Source organism: Camelus bactrianus, chromosome 1 (genome assembly GCF_048773025.1).
Source record: "Camelus bactrianus isolate YW-2024 breed Bactrian camel chromosome 1, ASM4877302v1, whole genome shotgun sequence".
In the NCBI taxonomy this organism is placed as follows: domain Eukaryota; kingdom Metazoa; phylum Chordata; class Mammalia; order Artiodactyla; family Camelidae; genus Camelus; species Camelus bactrianus.
In genome coordinates this window covers 118068315-118089482 of record NC_133539.1, presented here as the reverse complement: position 1 = coordinate 118089482, position 21168 = coordinate 118068315, and the positions used below count along the sequence as shown (strand labels likewise).

Genomic DNA, 21168 nt, shown 5'->3' with positions numbered 1-21168 from the left:
TTTTGTTGGGCAAGGATTTTCAAAGATTTCCTGGCTAAGAGAGAAGGCAATGTCCAAGGCATGCCAAATCCTGAACCTCTCTGATGCCTTCTGAGGCCCCGTTTTTGACTCTCATTCTCCATCAAGAACCGAGTGGTCCAACAGACTATACCGTCTAACGTTTTCCAATCATCGTCTCAAACCTTCTTCATCTTGGCTGCCATGATGGACACAAAGTAATGGGGTGGAGAGGGAGAGTGTCCCACCCAGACCCCCTTCACCAGCCACCAAGGCAACCAGCCTTAGTTTCCGGGTTGCCTACCCACAGCTCACAGCTATGCTCTTTTCTGGAGAAATGTCGTGGAGCCCTCTCCCCCAGAGATGCCAGGATGCTCACTCCACTTCCTCCCTGACCCCTTCACCCTGGGTGGCCAGTGACTGCTGACCCAGTGGTACCAAGTTCTTGCCTCTGGCCCCAGAGTCACTCTACCTTTGAGTCTCCAGAGATGGCCCTCCCTCATCTTCTTGCTCCGTCTCCCCATCAATGCAGACTTTACCTGAGACCACGTTCTTACTGGACTCCTCCCTTTGTCTTATCCTCCCTAACTGCTTCTAGTCCCTCACTATATCATGAGGGTATCAATTCCTAATCTCAGGCTCTGCTTTAAGAAGTCAACCAAAGACAAAGGAAATTCCAAGTAAATTAGATGGATGAGAATGGAAAGAGTACAATTTCTGATCTGATTTACTGGCCAAGGGGAACTGCTTTTTTTTCTTTAATGTTACCTTTAGACCTTTGGGTGAATCATAAAATGGTATGATATTCCTTCCCTTCTTCTTAAACAGAACCACCAGAGAAATTCTCTTCCAACTGTAATATACAGTGGGAAGAAGGAAGGCCCATTTTCCCCCAAATGGCCTATGAGAGAAATTTTGAAAGACGGAGCCTGAGACCCCAGCCTGCCAAGGCCCACCTACCACCCAGCCAAGGGCGACAGCTGCCACAACCTCATGACATCTACTAGTGTCTCTGAGACGCCTCTGACTCTCCATTCAACATGTCTTTTAATTAAACAAATATGTACCTGGGGGCAGTCATGCACTTGTGCATCCATTTGATGCCACTGAATGCAAAATTCCAGGCTAAGGGAGCAGACAGTAAATGGAAGATGTACGAAATAAAAAACAAAAATAATTGTGGTGACAGTGTCACTGAACATGCCTCTCTCCTAACCACGGCAATTCTGTGCCGATTTCTAGAATCATGCGATGAGATGGCATATTTCAGCTCTATTCATGTGAATGTAACATTAAGTACAAAACCGTATTTGAGTATTTGAAATATTTGAGATCACTTGCATATGGTGCCCTGGAGATGTTTATTTAGTTCTTACTGACAACTGTGTGCTATCTGGATCACACCATGAAAATATTTTATATTTTTCCACATCTAAGCGATTTCTTTACACCTGACCTCTATGTTTTGATGCAGTGCAGGTTTCAGTTCTAAATCTTCCTGTAGGCTTGAATATTAACTATAGTTAAGATTAAACCCCCTACCCTGCCAACTTTCAACTATAGCAACTGACAGGCCCCCATGCTTAAACACATCACTACAATTTTATTTACCTTCCAAGAGACATTAGAAGGTTCATAAAGCACAGAACAGAAAAAAATTTTTTTATACTTAGCTAGAATTATACTATTTGAGTAAGTGCTTAATAGCGAGCCTCTAAGTTTCTTTCTCTTTTCTTTTTTCTTTTTTAAGAAATAAATGCTTGTAACTAAAAATTGCTAAAAGTTAAATTAAGAATGATTCATGTAAGAAACTCTTCTTGGGAGAAAGCTGAAAACCTCCCATAATTTTTCAAATCCTTTCAAAAACTTTTTAAAGTAACGCAGAGATCGGTTAGCACTTGGATATATGTGGGGGGAGAAAAAAACCATGTGGCTCACAGATGTTCTTTGGAAAAGAAAATCATTAGTTCTTTTAAAATGGCTAATAATGATAGCTAATTCCTAAACAATCACACTCATGCTGGTTTAACAAATATTTCAGAAAAAGAGCCCTGACTCTTTTAACAAATATTTTGCTCATATTGTCACTTCTGAGTCTCTGTACTTACGAGACAGATTCTTATTTTTATTAATTGCCCATGACTAACATAACATTTCCAGTAGTTTGCCATTAACCTCTGCCCTTCAATAATACTTCTAATTCCTTATCTAAAAATAATTTGATGAATTATATATCTGAAGCATGTCTCCGCTAGCCTTTCAAGAGACACGATGGTTTTAAGAGACTGAAATCAGATGCTTCTTAGAAAAATATTTAACGGTGCAGCTGGGAACTGTTAGTTCTACGTGGGTATTCCAAAAAACAAGACTGGGGGTGGTGGTGGTAGGGACGTGCCTTTTTTCATGTGCATCTCATCTCTCTCAACAAATAATGGAAAACAGATATTTTGACAGGCTAGATCTTTGTCAGCAGAGAAATAAACTGGCTCCTTCCCAATTTACACTGACAAAAAGAAGATTAATTTATTATAATACTATTTAAATACCTCGGAATATTCCGACTTCAGATTCTATGGATTGAGACTCTATTAATGATGACAGTAAATCTGATCTATGTTTTGCCGAAAGAGACTAAAAGAGCCAAATGCTCTCTGATTCCCCAGTACCTTTTCCTAGGTGACTTTTCCATAAGCGATATTGTTAGAGTAAATAAACTCAGAAAGACAGTGATGTGCCAGGATATTTGTAATATTTGACACATAAAAATAATTATTTCCCTCAGTACTAGATTGGTTTTTAAATGATAAATGCATAGATTTGCTTGGTGGAGGAGAGATGGTGAAAAAGAGTGAATACAATGCAGCACTCTGTTGCAAAATGTGAACATAATGACGTTTTAAGCGAGGTCTCTGGGACTTGAAATATTGTAAGACCACAGGCAGGCAGGCTCAGGGAACTACTCTGACAATTAAATCAGATCACAACTGTTCTTCTGAACAGGAGAAAAGACAGGAGACGAACAGCCTGAAAATGAGGCGACCTATCGAGTCTCAGAAAAACTAAAATGGTACAAGGAACAACCTAAACTTTAAATGTAGTAAATTTGCCAAGCAACATTACACTGCATTTAAAGAGGGCAAAATATAAACAGTAGCCACATGTAAATAAATTAGTAAAACTTTCAGGATGTGACTACTTTTCAAACTGACAAAGTTTAATTTGACACCTTCTGTTCGAAACCCTTTGTTTCTATTCAAAATCACGCCTTGAGCGGTTGCTATCAATCACAGTCCTCCCCCTATTACTTAAAAAAACTGGCATGGACCCTGCTCGAGCTGAAAATGCCATGCAGATGAATTCTGAGATAATATGTTCAAACCTGTTATATACAACACAAATCCTGTAAAGTTATGTATTGTAAACCTACATTTATTGAGAACTAAAAGTCTTCTTCAATCCATCTGCCACAAAAGGAAATACTGTGAGGCACTTTAGAGGGACCAAGAACCATCTACCAATGTCTTGCCACTGTAAGCAAAAAAAAAAAAAAAAAAAAAAAAGCTGCAGAAGACGCTAAATCTCAGGCGGCATGAAATCAATACCATTCTTTGGGCTGGTTTTGGTTCCGCATCTACAAAAGAAAAGGGAAGATGGAGGTTGGGGGTAGAAAAAGGAAAAAGAGAAAATACAGAACGACTGCCAAACCAGTACTGAAAAAAAAAAAGCAAAACAAACTCAACGACAACACAATGACAATTAAGTATGGTCCATGAAACACATCGACTGTATGCTCATTTCCAAGGAAAAATTAGCAGTTCTAAACTCAAGATCCTAATGACGTGCTTTACCCACGGAATCTGGTTGCACCTCTTTTAAATACAAATTCTGGCACCTTTCTCTCTCAGCTGCGAATATCCACCCAAACTCCAGCTCTGATTTCCACCCTACTCTTTTCAGAACAGCTAATTCAAACCGATTCACTTCTAACGTTTGAACGGATCAGGGGTGCACAATGATTTTAATTGAGCCAAGAAAGCCCCCTCTTTTCACTAATGGATTTACGGTACCTCTAAAGCCTCACGCACAGAAAAAGCGGACCTTTCCAGGGTCTGGTCTGTGACAAAGCTGGGAGCACGGAACAACTCGTGTTCCAGGGGCAAACAGACTTCAGCATTCCCTGAGAAAGTCATTTCATACAAGATACAGATATGTCTATAGTATGTATACGTTTTAAACCCAGGAGCTGTAAAAAGAGAAAGAAAATGACAAATAATTCATCCTGTAACTAAGAAGGAAAAATACACTTAAAGAAACAGAATGGTAATTTGAGTTCTAAAAAGCAAAACATTTTATAGTCTGTATTTATCCCCTCCCTCACCCTCATCTTTATGTGTTATTTGCAGGAGTATTTTGTTCCGATCTCTGGGGCATATAGTATAATAATATATGATATTAAGAGAAATCAATCTAAATAGGGAGAGATTTGATACAAACATTTTAGTGGAAAGCATGAATTACATTAAGCAAGTAGGTAGGCACAGGATTAAGTACATAATCCATTAAACAGTACTTCTAACACACACAAAAAAATTCACTATTGTAGACTAAACTACACCAGGCATTTTGAATGAGTACATTTTCAACAACAACTAACTATAAAGCTAGCAATTTATCATTCAGCAAATAATTTTCTACTTTTAAAAGAATCTGTAAGTGTTACTTATGCTAATGAAGACAGTTTTTAATCTGCCCACAAACATGCTAATAGGCGGCAATTTTTTTTTTTTTTTTTTTTTTTTTTTACAAAGCTGTCGGCACTCAAGGGTAATTTCATACCAAGGTTCTATAGGCTGGGGGTGGGGGGTGGGGGGGCGGAAATGGATTCTAATTGTCAGAGCTACTGAATCCTACCCCTAACATAAAGGTTTAAAGATGTCACAAGAGATGCAATGTGACTAATGAGCTCTTACACCACACCCTTTAACATTCCAGAAAGGTTCCATTTTCACACTTTTTTGCTCTGTACACACTCTGCTTCACATAGAGTACGAAAACGTGTTCCTTCGTCCGGGCCCCTAATGTAGAGTCACACAAGGCCTGATGGAGGTACAAGCCCACTTCAAGGTGTGAGGCTTTTTCGAGAACAATCCTGACACTCTGAACAGTGAGAAACAAAACAGAGGCAAAGCGATCCTGAAAGCATTTTAAATTATTTACTAGGTTAAAAGGGTGAAATGAGACTCCAAATACATCAAATTTCATCGTCTGGGCCATTTTTTGGTGGCAAAGTGGTATTGATCTTCCCAAATGCTTAAAATTAACTATTTTCCAGAAGGTCATTATTTGATTAAAGGCATTAAAGTTGAGGGCAAAGGAGTGATGTATTTCTTCCTCCCCATTCAAATCATCATGTAATTTAATAAAAACCATCCCATCATGTCCTGTAACAAAAACGCTTGTCTTAAGATATTGTTCTTTACCTAACATATTAACCTTTAAATGTTATGAAGTTCTTGAGGAGAAAAACCTTTGCTAAAGCAGATTATTCCAGAACATAATGAGGGAGCCCCACCATTAACATTAATAAAGATACATGTTCTCTATGGAATTAGCAGGAAATACATTGATCTTTCTCCCCAGTGTAATAACATCTACTTCGTGTAAAAGTGAAGAGAATTTCAGCAGGCGGTGCAAGTCACTTTTCCTGCTAAGTTAACACTGGTCTTACTCAAGAAAACATGTGAAATAAAGTCGAACAGAGACCTACCCAACAAATGCATTTTCCATTCTAAAAGTAGCACATTACCTCCACTTTACTCAAAGATGGGATCTAAACATATTTAAATGGAATATACGTGTATGTGTGTATCCCCAAATATATTTATTTTCAAGGTGTGGTTTCTGATGCTTGTATTTTTGAAGGACAAAAAAAATCAATCATACTAATCTTTAAAATTATTACTATTTTAAACTTCCAAACTGTTTTAAACTCTCTCTAGACTCTACAATTTATTTAAGGGACTCAGTATCTCAGCCAAAATCTGTGGGCTTCCATATTACAGTATTTAGAGGCCATAAAACGGCTACCCATAAATTTCCCACTTGAGTAAATTTTTGCCACTTTGTCTTTAAGAGGTTAAACACATCTAGCAGAATTTCTGGAGGTTTGGTATTAGCAAAGAGAAATGTTTCTCCAGTCTGGCAGAAGCTCATGTGATAAATTTAGCGAATTTAGAAGAAATATTCAGAATCACTGATAAATGAATTTTATTTTTCAATTTTGCTTAAAATGCAATCAAGCAAAAAAAAAAAAAAAAAAAAAGAGCGAGAGAGAACATGACTTGTGTTCTGTGGTTTTATTGTTCACCTCTTTTTTACCTTCTCTAAGCTACTGACCTGAGGGAACACATAAGTATGGTGTTTTTTTCTTTTCCTACAGATTGTTTGCTTCATAACAAGATTATCAGATGATAATCTGGCCAGAGTAGATAAAAACATAAAAATGGTTCTCACTTCAAAAGATTATCAGGAAAGTTCTCAAGAATATTTTCAGGAAGAAGTATCTGAGAAGGAGAAAAAGGAGGAATGAAGATGGAACTGTGAAATTTTAGACAGCCTATTAAACTAGCTAGCAAGAAGATAATCTCTTAATTCGACTGATAGAGAATTTCCAAAGAAAGCCTTCATTTTATTTTTAAAACATTAGATTTGGAAGATATTTAATTTAAAAGATTAATTTTTTTCATATACTTCAAACCTGCTTCTAAGGTGGTTTCTTCAAAGCTTAAATGAAGCAAACATCGGGTTTACAAGTCCGATACTTGAATAGGGACTCTGAAAAAGAATTTGTTTTTTTTCTCCCAATCTGAGAAGTATTTTTGATATTATATATGTTTCAGTGATATGATTTGGCTCCTGTTTAACAATTATGCTCTCTTGCCTTAAAATCTTACTTAAGTTTTTATTCTCTCCTCATTTTTCATAGCGAGCATCATTAAAAGACAGAAAAAGCCAATCCCCCGAGGCTGACACTGTAATACTTGCGTCAATTTCCACCTCAGTTTCTATCATGAAGAACTGTCTGTTCCTTTCCATTTTGTCCACCACTGACTTGACGGCGCCAGGGCACCTCTTCCTTGGATGATGCTCTTAAGCACCAAACATTCTTTTTCATTATGTCCAGTGGACAATTATTTTAATTTCTGAACCAAAAAAAAAAAAGAAGCCTTTAAGTAATCATTCCTTTTCCTCTCTTAACTTAGGGCAAAGAGTATACCAATGAGATCGAGGGCAGAATGAGATAACAAGGGTGATGGCACAGAGTTGGGATTCCTACAAAAAGCAAATAAATATGACAGTCAACTTGGCCTATGAAACTTCCCAACGTGTAAATACGCAGGTTTAATTAAGCTTTCTCGAATCCGCTCAGCCCTCTTTGAGACGCCCTTGGGGAAGGGAAATTAGGATGAAAACCCTTGCTCTGGTCTTTGCTTTCAAACTCCCCCAAGTTATCCTACGGCTCAAAATGACCTTCCATGCTTCCCAATACCAGTTCACACTCCCTAGAGCTGCTCTGAAGTCTCCTCTGATCACACTCACATCGTAATTTATTGGACCATTTATTAGCTGCTGCCCGACCCCTTCCCACACTCTATTCCCCCTTCTCATATTGTTCTCTCAGACAGGAAAGCCCTTTCTACTTTTTTCCGCCCATCCAAAAACTAACGCTCCTTCAAGTCTCTCTCAATCACCTCAATCTACCAATCAAGGGTTACACCCAGTATAGGCATGTCTGTGTGTGTGGACTTGAGTAAATTCCCTTCCTGACCCTCAGCTCCTCCTCTGCAAAGTGCAGACAATGATGGTACTAATCGCAGAAGATGGTGGCTGGTACAAGTGAAACAGGATACATGCAGCCTGGTGCCTGGCCCACAAAACTACACAAAGGTCTGATGAACGTAACTAAAAGCATTTGCCTTCAATGGCTCACAGTACATTCGGGAAGACGTGGCAGTCAAACATAATTATTAGAGCAAAGCAGTATGCAATGAAGGTCAATAATGCGCAGACATCAAGGGGCAACCGAGAGCAGAGGAGGAAGAGGTGGGCTGGGGTGGTCAAGGAAGTCTTTGCTGATGGAGAGTAATGCTGGCCTAGCTTTGAAGAATCGGCAATATTTATAAAGTGGGAAGAATAATGGAAAAAAGAGTGAAATGAATTAGCAATGTGCTAGGAGAAATAGGTAGACCAGTTGCTTTTGAACCCACTGTACCTAACACTCACCATAGCTCTTTACCACACCCTCTTGAGGGTGCAACTTAACCACTGTGACTTCTCCTTTATATAAGGTACTTCTAAGATCTACTTGTTAAGGAAGCCTGGGTTTTCATTTTAACATCTGTTCTCCTACTGACTAGCCCTGTAACCTTGGTCAAGTTACTCAGGTTCTCTAGACCTCAATTTTCTCCTCTGTAAAATGGGGGTAATCTTACCACCACTCATAGGGTTACAAGAATTAGTGAGAAAGTTCATTCAGGGGGCTTGTTGCAGTAACAGTTTGATGACCATCAACTATTATTATTTTTCTGATTGTTGTCATTATCACAAAGATAATCAAAGAAGTTTGAATAACTAGGGGATTAATGAAAACAATTCAGTTACCACATCCCAACCTAAACCCACCGTCTTTCTCCCACAAACTAGGTTCCTCCCATACAGTTTAACTCAAGTTAACAGCGTCACCACTCACCCAGTCACCTGGGCTGAAAGGCTGTTATTGGAAGTATAAACTGGTATAATCTTTCTGAAGCGCAATGTGGAAATGTTGAATGTAGAAATGTCTAGCAGTTACCTTTAAAACACTGATGCCTTTTTTGATCCAACAATTCTACTTCTGTGAATTAATCCTAAGGAAGTTATAATTAAAGATGCACACAAACATTTAACCATAATAATGTTCACATGAGCAATATTTATGATAGCAAAAGTTGAATACAAGTTAAATATACCTCCATAGGGAATTAGAAGGTGAACAGAGCCTATGAATGAATGTAAGGCATATAAATGCACATACACATATGTATATTACATATCTGCACAAACAGACACATATATGCATTGCATATAAAGAACAGAAATCAGGCTATCTCCAGTCAGTTGGGATTATGAGCATTTTTTGTTCTTTCTTCCTTTACGCGTACATTAAAATTTTTTCCTATAGTGGTTAGTACTGGTTTTTAGTTAAAATTTCAAACAGCTTCAATAAAAAATCTGATTTTTCCTGTTTGTTTCCTCCATAAGCGAACAATCACGAATCTCTGTCAATTCTACTCCTTCAGAATGTCCCTTGAATGTGTTCTTTCTTTTCCATTCCTACCGCTCTAGTTCAGACCCTCAGCATTTCTTCCAGGAACTAAGGCTGACTTTTTTTTTTTTTAACAATTGATAATACTTTATTAAGACATACCACATCTTTAGGAATTTTTAAATAATTTTTAGAATATCTATATTAATAACATTTACCCATGCAGTATAACCTAAGATTTATTACTTATTTGATAATACTTTTTGTGTAATTTAAGATGTTAAATGAACCTAGTTAGTTTAATACTTTTTTGGGAGATGTTTTAGGGGCCCTCTGAAGCATCTCAAAGCTAGAGAGGCGGATGGGTTTCTTTATTCACATGCATGCTCATCTCTGCCCTCTGAGTTACAGTTATTATAAACAATTGTCAACACCGACAGCCCCTGAATGAGACACTCATCACTTTCCTTCACCCTTGAGGGGCTCGGAAACGCCCTGAGGCTCACACTTCAATAAGTGAGTCTAGAAATAGAGCAAAAGATTCCACGCAACGCACCGCAGTGGCCCTAAGTTGGGAGAATCACAGGAAAATATAAAAATGGCACAGTCTGGGCCATTTAGTGAGCAGCAAAAACTAATATACACCTCGATCGTTCCTGAGGAATTGGGTATTGCCGCCAAGTCCAATGACTTACATTCACAATAACGTTGTTGCATTTCAAAGGAATAAGATGCAAACTGAACTCAGTCTACCAGTTCAAGGAAGCAGAAAAGCACTAGGAATGGCTTCTGTCAAAGGCAAATACATCTGCCAGGACAAAGTCAAAGCTTCCCAGGAAACTTAACTTTTTTTCCAAACCCTTCAACCTCAATAAATACGTGCTCTTACACGATAATGTTACGAAGCAAATTTCTTACCGTGTTGCATTCTAAAGTCACTATCAAAAATTTACAAGATTTATTTTTCTCTTCGAAATGATAATGATCACTAAGAAAAAAAGGTTGCTGAGTATCTGTACATGCCGTGTGCAAAAAAAAAACCTATAAAAATAAGAACTTACAAAATGAGTAAGTTTTAGGTGATAATTTACTTGCTACGCTGGCCTGTTTGCTTACAAAAATAACTTATCAGGTTAACTGAAACAAATATTTCTGCCATTGCCTTTTGAACTGATTTATATAAAACTTTTCAACACTGTGGATATCTCCTGAAATGAGCTCTTCTTCCCAAAAGGCATATTTACGGGCTGGGAATTAAAAACTTAAATCTTCCCTCTGTGATAGTCTAGGAAAGAGAACAAAGAACGCTTCAATCCAGGGGAAGGCAATTCGGGACTGTGAAAGTTCTAGGGTTTGTATCTTAGAGAAACAATCAAGTGGGCAGGGTCATGACAAGCTCCCAAGCTGCTAATGATTTTGCTGATAAAGTAACACCCAATTTGTGGCTCCAAACCACATCTTTTCATCCATGATGCAAACCAACTACTCAGAAGTCGAATTAACGGAGGGGCCCAAATCTTGCGATTCACAAGTAGGGTTTAGAAAAAAAAAAAAGACAGCATTGGGTGAGGGGAGGGTATAGCTCAGTGGTAGAGCGCCCGCTTAGCATGTACAAGGTCCTGGGTTCAATCCCCAGTACTTCCATTAAATAAATAAATAAAAATAGATAAACCTAATTACCTCCCCCCATAAAAATAAATAAATGAATTAAAAAAATTTAAATTAAAAAAAGCATAAATATTTCTAGAAGCATCATGTGAGTTCCAATGATAATGGACAGGTTAGAAATTAACCAATAAGAAGAGACAAGGAGGGGCTGGGGCTTCCCACAGGCCATCAGTTACTCCTCACAACCACTAGGCCTGCCTTATACATACTGAGAAAGTCAAGCCCAGAGAGGGGTCTGGGGACAGAAGGACAAGAGTGGAGTCTGGCCTGATTCTTCCTGATCCCAGGGCCCCAACTCCTCCCACCGGGACTACCTTAGGAATATGCCAGCTTTTGGGAGGACAAAATTATGAGCAGATGAAATCTGCTTTTGAAGCATCCCATCCTTCCATAAATAATCACAAAGTGCCATCAAGGGGTTGCCCGCTGTGTAGAGTAGGAGGAGATTTGGGGACAGTCACGACGGGGAACCACTCCTCCTGGCACCTACTGTCCCGCAAGGTAGGAACGGCTTAAACTTCACGGGTAAGCAGACGGTAAAGGCATAGTTTAACTGACAAAAAATTTCGAGTCTGAGGGCAAAGGCACTCACTCTCTCCCAAAATCTGGCACTCTCTGTGGGCATCAGAAAGTTGGAGAAAAGGTTGTCTGGGAGGTTTTTGTTCTTGTTTTAATGTTCTTGCAATAATCGTAACCCCAGCTTACCTGCTCTGGAGTGAAGGCCATTGGAAAAATAAGCATCCTAAAAAGTAATAATTAACAAACAAATCTTTCTCATGTAAATTCAAGAATTCCTCAGCTAATGGGTTAAAAAAAATAAAATTCTACCTTCCAGCACACAATTTATCTAATCATGGATCTCATCTCTCTTGTGTCGTGGACCCTTCTGGACCCTGTCTGGTAAAGCCGACAAATGATGCCTTTCAGAACAATGTTTTTATGTACCCAGAATAAGATCTGTCCGATCACAAAGACAACCAACTGTACTGAAACACAGCCATCGAAAACACGTCATATGGCAATATACATGCTTCTTTCTTAAGACCCCAAATAGCAAGATCTAGGAGCAGCTCTAACACCCACCACAATTTTACAGTGATGAACAAAAAATAGTACTGTGAGAGATTTAGGGTAGAAATGTGATATGAAAATGTGTGATTTTTGTGTGTACCATCATGTACTTAGCGGCTTTTTAATATATAATCCCAGACAGCATGTCATTGAAATGTGTGATTTTCATTGGTGATAAATTCATAGGTATTGCTAACACTACTGGGACTTGTTGCATATTGAAAATTGAATACAAAGTCAAATTTCAGGAAGACATGAGTAAAGATAAAGGGTTTTTTTTTCTACCCAAGTTCATTCATGGACCTCTTGCGGGAAGGTAGGATATAGGTTAAGAGCTCCTGAAGAGGAACCGCCCCCAACATATACGTTTGTATACCTACATATACACACACACACACATATATATTTCAAACATTACTCCAGAACCATCTTACATAAGCTCCCAGTAGATTAGAAAACTTTGGTATTTATGAATTCTTGGAACAGATTTCCTTATTGTGGTATTTTATTTTATTTTATTTTATTTTATTTTATTTATTTTTTGTCACTATAGGACCATGCCTCTTAGAGATGGGTTGGCGGAAACCAGTTAATCTCTAGTTAATGGTTCCCAGACTGGGTCCTGAGGACCCCATAGGGGTGTTTCTGCCGTGCCCCGGCTGTGTGGATGTAGGGTGGCATGCTGATGAGAAGGTCCCGCCCCCCACTCAACCCTCAAGTCAATCAAAATGGAGGAAGACCTTTATCTGCTTTCTGTATTTCAGTTCTGGATGAGATTTCACTCATAAAATAACAGCTTTACAGCTTAACCGTTCTGGATTGACAAATTGCAGTAGCAGATATATATATGTCACTGATTTTCTTCCTTGTCCTGTTACAAATTCAGTAAATGGGTTGACAAGCTCTGAGTTAAGAAAACGTCCATACTTGGTCAACTTCATACCATCTAAATAAGTATAAAGGTAGGCATAGCACCAAAGTATCCTTTGAGAAATGTCCCTCTGGCAGGAGAGGAACAGTAACAATTTTTTTCCCAAAGACCCTGGAGTTTCCCAAATAGCAAGGCAGATACAGGATGGAAGCGGGGAAAGGCGAGGAATGGTGGCGTGGGCATGCTGTGTGATGGGGGATCCGGCTGGGGACAGGGAGGGAGGCTTGCAAATGCTGGGAAACCAGCAGAAATCAAATAATGGTTAGTATTCCCTCTCATCACCTCTTCAAAGAACACACGGTTATACAGGATACGCCTTTAGGATTCGAGAACAGGGCGGAAGGAAGCTAGCCAAAGGATTAAAGAAAAAAAAAAACAGTGAGCAGGAAAGATGATAAAGGAAGGGGGGAGAGGTACAAAATCAACATCTAACCATCTCATTACTTCATATTATATACAGCTTAATGCAAAATTTCTCCAAAAACATAAACACAACTTTCCGTCTGACAATTAAGCTTGATGGATAAGACTTTAGTCCTTATGGTTACCCAGGGTCTAAGTTATTTAGTCTCTTTAATCAAAATACTAAAATAAAATCATTACCCATTAGGCTATTACCCTTCCCCCAATCTCCAAACACACAAGCAAAAATTAATTGCCAGCCAGGAAGAAAGGAGGCAATTTAGACAGGAACAGCTTGGCGTGGACTGAGCTGGATTTCCTAACAGTATGTCTCTGTTTGTGACATACTTTGCTCCCCTGACCTTATTGAAAGTAATTTATTTTTACCTATTAAACTACCAACTACTCTACCAATGAACCCAGCCAAGTAACGCTCGGGCAAGTAGCGCTTGGGTTGGTACCAGAAGTCAGATGGGTAAACGTTTAAAGGACACATCTGGGGGCCGGCACTGCTCAGCAGGTCTTAAATGTTACAGGTACCACGTGCTGGGTTTGCAAATACGGGCTTCAAGCTATTCCTTCCAATCAGCAGTGAACGCCCTGCCTCCTCCTTGTTTTATTCCCTGTTTCAGTAACCTCTTCCAAACCTGTGGTTTCTCACGGACTGAGTCTATTTTTCCCTCTTTAATGTGCTATTCTTCCCTGAAGAACTTTTATCAATCCCCCAAAATGAGAAGTTAAAGGTGGATTTTCAGGCATCAGTTAAAAACCCCCAAAATACATGTTAAAGGAGGAAACACTTTAGCAACGTGTGAGTCATATCGTGTTGGAAACCACCAAGCCAGCATGTATTCAGCCACCCCAATCCCCACCTGAATGAAGCTCACCCCTCCCTACAGGGTTCTGACCGCTAGGTCCCTGATGGGGCGGGGGAGGACGGCTTCCAGTTTTCTAGTAACAAGTCCCAGATGAGATCGCATCAGTCTTGAGCTCATCTCACGCTATATAATATGGAGTTCATACCCCAGACTCCAAACAATCATTTCTCCTCACTGTATGCCACACATAAATAATCCTTTTTGGCTACCGACTCCAACATAGCGCTTGGTTCCCCCAAACTAAACCCCCCCATTATTCAAAACTTCACTTCCTCTGTGACTCGTTCCCAGACTACCACACCTGTCGGCAGTACCTTCAATAGAAATAGCATCTCTTTCACACTTGTGCACCTGTTCCAGCAACAAACTCACAGACCCTGGAACTGCCAGGGACACGAGACATAAATCTGACCCCACCCATTCTACCTTCCTGAAGGGGAAGTTAGCCTGAAAGGTCAAGTAACTTGCCTGGGGCTACACAACATGGTAAAAGTGGAACGGGACACCCCCCCCCCCAACTCTGTGCAATCCTCATTGCCTTCTCTAAAAGATGCAGTCCTTGTACAAGTTATTACATACACTGCATGTTGAGTTTGCAGATCAACACTATTTCTGTCTGATGTGGATAACCAGGAACCACGCCCTCCCACCCCTTTCAGCTTGGAATGAAAAACGTGAGCTATGCTCTAAAGGATGTTGCTGACTTCAGCGATGCTGCTGAGAAATGCAGACAGTGGGTCCAAAAGAAAATAGCAGAAGGCATTCAAAGAAACTGCTTTTTCTTCCTGTACGTTTTCCTAAGGATCCGAGGGCAGCAGAGAAGAGAGACTGCAGAGTGGTCGAGGAAGGTGGACTGAGTTCAGGGTCAAGTTCGTGAACTACTTTTCTACTGAATCTTCAGCTGGGACTTGCTAACAGATCCCTGCAAAATATACTGTTTTTTAGACAGGGACCTAGCAGCGTCCTTAAAGAAAATGACAGTATTTCTCTTTAATAAAGGGATTCTTGCAGTCTCATTAAATTTAATGGAAAGACACATCCTCAAATTCCATATATACCTCCAGCATCCCTAAACAGCAATTCTGATTTTTTTTTCGTTCTCTTTTCTCTTTCCTTTCGTATCAACAGGTGTGCTTAGAAAGAAAGAAATCTTAGCACATGAAAACTAAAGTTTGCCAACATGGAAAGCTAGGGAAGAGTTTTCAGATTATAAATAAAATCTTTCAGCTGCAAAGAAACAAGTCAAGTTTCCTTTAAGTAGTGAGTTTTTACCAATGACTGCACAATGTGATTCAATTTGCACTCTGGCCTATCCCCAACATATCCTGAAGTAGCTGTGCAAAATCTTCAGGGTCATTAAAGCAAGGGCAGTAGCAATGAAGTCATAAATTATAATTTTTTTTTACCTTCACTTTTCTTTTTTTTTTTTTTTTTAACATTTTTTTATTCAGTTATAGTCATTTTACAATGTTGTATCAAATTCCAGCGTAGAGCACAATTTTTCAGTTATACGTGAACCTTCACTCTTATTTCTTGGACTCATCCTCATATAACTATGCTATGTACGTCAAACACCTTCTTGGGAATCCTAAAACACAAGTGACCGCAGCTGTGGCAGGTGGGTCGCACTGATTAGCGACTAGTGCTTTCACTTCTGTGTTAAGAAGGATTCTGAGGTGGTATCTGTACTCAGAGAAATCGGTACTTTGACAGACCGGTGATCTGAGGCTTGGAGCCAATCTTCCACGATAACTGTAACTTGCAAAATGACTACAAATGAAGGTAAAGACTGTTCGAAGATACTGACCTAATGAGTAGGTAGGAACTACGTGAATGGTTTAGCATCTGAGATGGAAGAAGGGCTCCAGCTAAAAGGCAAATACTTTCTTTTCCTCTAAAGTGACATGGAGACCAGAAGACAGTAAGAATAGACAGGAAAAATGCTAGATTTCAAAGATATTATGGAGCAAACACAAAACAGTGAAAAATTGGACTTTTTTTTTTGTTTTTTGGGTTTTTTTTAATGTGAGAAAATAAGGAAGAGGGAAAATGGTTAAAGGAAGGGGACAAAGGGGGAAAACCCAGTGTCCTAGGGGAAACAGCACCTCTTATCAGCCTGACAGCAGAAATCACCACAGAATTTTAGGAAGCTTCCAAACGAGGTTCATAACTTAAGTTGTAAAACAAAAATAAAGATAAAAAGAAAAAGCATGTGCTTTATTTGGTATTAAAAGACATTTAACTAGCTCTATGTATGTTTTAAATGTTCTCTAAAGTGGATCGTTGTAAACCTTCTCTAGAGGTACGATTCTGAATCACCGCCGATCCTATTTCTTCCTCCTCTCTTAATTTTAGTTTTCCACCAGCTTATTTCCCTTCTTATGGCTCCAGTACTTCAATTTTTTTATGACTGGATTCTTCTGAGACTGGTGATAATTCTGGCCTCATATGGTTACCTACTTCTGCCCTGTTAGCGCCAATATTTCTGCAGAAGCGGAATTCGCTGGTTTTCAACTCTACCTTTCAAAGTCATTCTACAAATCAACACACCTCTCTAGACAATCAATCTTCTGATTGGGTCCATTTCTGTTTTGGGGCTGTCTGGGATACGACCAAGCATGCCTAAACTAACTTTTCATTAAAAAACAAATCATAAAAACTGCATATGCCCACTGCAGAAATTCTTCCAGAATTTATGTTCAAGTAAGTTTCAACACTAAAAAAAAAAAAAAAAAAAAAAAAAAAAAAGCAGAGATTAAAGGGATATTATCACCCCCATCCAAAAAAAAAAAAAAAAAAAAAAACAGAAAAAAACAGGAAATCTTTTTCCCATTCAAGTTTTGGTGAAAGTGAAAAAATGGAATTTGATGACAGTTTGGATTAAAAAACCTGGAAAAAAAAAAAAAAAAACTAGGCCACTTCTCCATTTTTCTAGACACTTAACTTCTTTCCTTGCCTTTTATTTTTATTTAAGCACATCTTCAACACACACACACAGACATGCCCCCACTCTTAAAAAAAAGGGGGGGGGGCTGAAATTTTAGTTACACCACATGTGGTTTTCATTTGTGAAAAATGAACAAGCTGTTTGTGGTTAAACTGTCTAATCGCCTGTTATCAATCTAGCGCTGCATTCAAGATTTACAGGATCTATCAGCTTCTGTGCCACATTAGCTGCAAAGGCGGGGAGGCCGGGCTGGGGGGGTGGGAGGAGAGGGGAGGAGGAGAGAGTTTATCCCGAGGAATAATATTTCCAATGCAGCCTCACTCGCACTACATCTGGTTGTGCTGGTAGCGGCAGTTAAATTGAAATATTTCACAGCGTGTGTCAGAAACATGCAGAATGGTAATTATGACAGATCTGATTAAGCCGGAGTGCCGCGAGCTCCCTGGCCAGCGCCGGTTGTGCAGGTGTGACCTTGTGCGTGCCTGCGTGTGTAAATAAAATTAATTACAAGCGAGAGGGTGAAGGCTTCGGTGACATCACAAAGCGGAGAAACTCCCAAGGGGGAGACCTAATGGAATATTTTCCCTCAGTCTAATAATACAGTTCATATTGACTTGAGGTAATTAGTGGGATCATTAAAGCAGTTTTCCCGGCGTATTTGGCTGCCTGATCAGATTAGTGAAAATGTTCTTCAGAACAAGCCCTGTGTGGTCTGCCAGAGACGAGGAAATAAAAAGCAACAAAGCATATTTTGGGATGATAAGCAGCACTGGACTTTTTACTCCGGCAAAAACATCTCCGCTTCCCTCCGGAGCCCCCGGCTCTAACGGTCCTGTCCATTTTAATTCTGCTCTTCAGCGGGTGTGCTTCTAGACACACTCGGAACGATTTTTCCTTTCCCCTCTCTCAGTCAAACTGCTTCATTCTGTCAAGACCTCCCCACTCCCCAACAGATCGCTTTTAAACAAGGCGATGTTCAAATTGGGGGAAAAAGTAGCTTAAATGAGTGCTTTCCTGCTCACAATACGGGGCAATCAGGAGACGCAAACAAAAACAAAAACAGAAGCAAAAAAATAAATAAATAATTGCTCACAAACCAGGGGAAGGAATGCTGCTTAAAATTCACCTGCTAAACAAAGGAGTCTTCTCTTAGGTAACACATCACAGAGATCTAAATATTTATTCGCGTTTGGATCTCAAAATGGGTTTCGGCATTGGCCAAAGTTGGGGCAAACATTGTCTGAGTTGAACGGAACACAGAGCCCTCGTCAAGAAAAGGGCCATTTGTTTGAAAACACTCTACTGAGCATGCTCTACCTTGCCCCTGGAATACGCCAAGCGCTGTCACAGATGGCAGGCTCTGACAGTTCCCATCCGTAGCGTTGGTACTCGACAGTTCAGCACAAGATCAGTGACATTCTGTCTCATTAGAACCACGCTAATTATCACAGCTAGTTTCAGGGGAAACCATGTGTTGCAATGGTCAATTTGAAGGAGTCTGTGCATCAACAAACTGGTAATAAGGATCAGACACCTTATTATATGACAGCATGCTGCCTATGATCTGATTTACAGAATCAGAGGCACTGAGGCGGCCGAGGAGGCTGGCAGTTTATGAAACAGTGTGTTTTAAACCCGATTCCTGAAGCACACTGGTTGAAAAGGGAATTGTTAAAGGAAAAAAAAACCCAAAAAGTACACAAAGGCAACTGGAATTGTTGAATCAAGAAATCAAAGGAGAATAGGTTCTCTATTAACATACAATAGAAGTAGATGAAGATTTAGAAAAAGGACAATTTCATCAATGTAGCAATTGTTTGACAGTGCTACCCATGGATTGCAGCTGATAGTTCTACAAGGAATTTAATGAGAAATTATAAAATGGCTATATATCTACTAATCTCTAAAACATATATATATTTTTTAAATGGGTGGCCTATTGATTCAGATGCCATTTTGTCATGCAGAAGAACTGCATGTATTCGAAGCAGAACAACTACACTTACAAAAAATGAATAACCTCCAAGGTTACTTTTTAAGGTACTGGAAGGTATTCTTTTGGCAGGACTGAAAAATCCTACATCAGATTCACATCACCAACAGAAGTTTTTCCATCCTTCTCTTAGCACCTTTCAGTGATGTGAAATTTTAATGGTGCAGTTTCTTCCGGAGCTATTTTTCTATTGTCATTTTGCATAAATGCATTTTCATAGCTCATTCATTTCACAGGGCCTTTATTTTCATTTCTCATATGAGGGAAAAAAGAAGATAAAGCTAAAATAAAACCTCTTTTTACTACCCAAACCATAAAAGACAACTGGTGAGACTTCAGAGAACACACTTTGTATTTTACCGTGGTAGTCTGTTAAAGAACTGTATCAGTGCTGTAATTATGTGCTAGCTACGTTTAACTGAATGACATTGTTGTAAAATTAATTCCTACTAAGAGTTAAACCCCACTGGTTTGATCTCTTCCCTACTCCCATTCTGTAGCTAGTGGATCCTGTCCTGAAGAATTTTAACTCTTCAATTGTCAAAGCTGTTGACAGAAGAGTTTCCAAAAAGAGGAAATTTCATAGGATATTCTGAGTCCACATTTTTCAACTTATACTACATTTCAGGACAAAAAGGGCCTCAGATTAAAGCAGATTCTACAAATACAATTGGGCTATTCATGCTTTAGAATGCATGAGACTAGCTTGCCTTAAAGTGGACCACTTCTGGGGTGACCTTCCCTAGACTTCCTCATGTGATGATCCTCTTGAAAGAGTTGGCTCAATGTTTACAAGGTGCTTCTTTTCAAATCTTGATGAAAATTTTCTTATGACATTTTCTCAAGATGGGGAAACCAGGCTTAACGAGTGATGACTATACCTGTTACTATTAACTTACTGATGGGAGAATAAGGAAGAGATATTTACAGGACTCTAGTTAATTAATTTTAAATTTAGAGGAAAAGAAATTGTTTAATGATTTAAAGGTGGCAATAAGATAACCACACATTTTCTGTCCAACTTGTTTAAATAGAAAATGTCCAGTGTCTAAGGGATAAACACCCCTTGACATTTTTTAGCCAACAATATAATGGGCAAATACGTGTTCTATTTAATAATTCTGAACCTCCTTGATCAAAGCCTAGATTAATGAAAACATATGCTTTTTTAATAACAGAAATATGAGAAAGGCTCATATTCAGATTCACAAATTTAGTTCTTAAAACATCACATAACAGACCATCGTGTACCTTTAAACTGTTAAGAGTATGTCAATATTTATGCATTTAAAGCCATTATGTTTTAAGAGTTCAGTTTAGCAGTCAACTTAGAGACATAAAGAAAGGTCTACACTGTAGAGAATGAAATCCAGTGTGGATTCCCAAAATTTAGACAGTGGAGATTTTCAGAGATACCTACCAATGTGGGGCACCTTCAGTAGGAGAGGGATGGGACCCCACGTCCTTCTTATCAAGAAGGCAGCACTGGGGCCTCCCCAAATGTGGGTTAAACTGAACCCCGGGAAGAGCTGAGATGTCTCAGGTCTCTTCTTGCTCTCCTTTCAAGCAACCAACCTGCCTCGTCCTCCTCCACAGAAGATGTTCCAGGGAAACCTAAACTATCTCCCCAGGGTCCCCTCTACCCAATTAAAAAAGAATAAAATAAAATAAGACACTAGGTGGAGAATGTGTGAAGAGGCAGTCCCTGTCTTAGATCCTGGCTGAAGGAAACTCAGAGAAGGGGCTCTGAGGACACGGCGCTAGATCTTCCCCCAGACTGCCAGCGAAGCGTGCGGCACCAGAAGTAACGGGAAGCGTGACTCTCCCATCCGCAGGGCCCTCCTGCGCGTCTTAAACAGGAGGCCACCCAGGTAAAGTCGTGTTGCCGCAAAGTCTGGTTACATGAACATTCGAAAAGGATGAATCAGCACAGAGCTTCACAGTGTCGTTTCCAGGGAGTGTGATTTAATTCTAACA

At 39.4% G+C, this 21168-nt stretch overlaps 1 protein-coding gene across 9 annotated transcripts in view; it reads right to left on the bottom strand.

Moving 5' to 3' along the window:
* Positions 1–21168, bottom strand: part of SATB1 (SATB homeobox 1) — a 100798-nt gene that overhangs the window by 7205 nt on the left and 72425 nt on the right. The window lies entirely within an intron of this gene.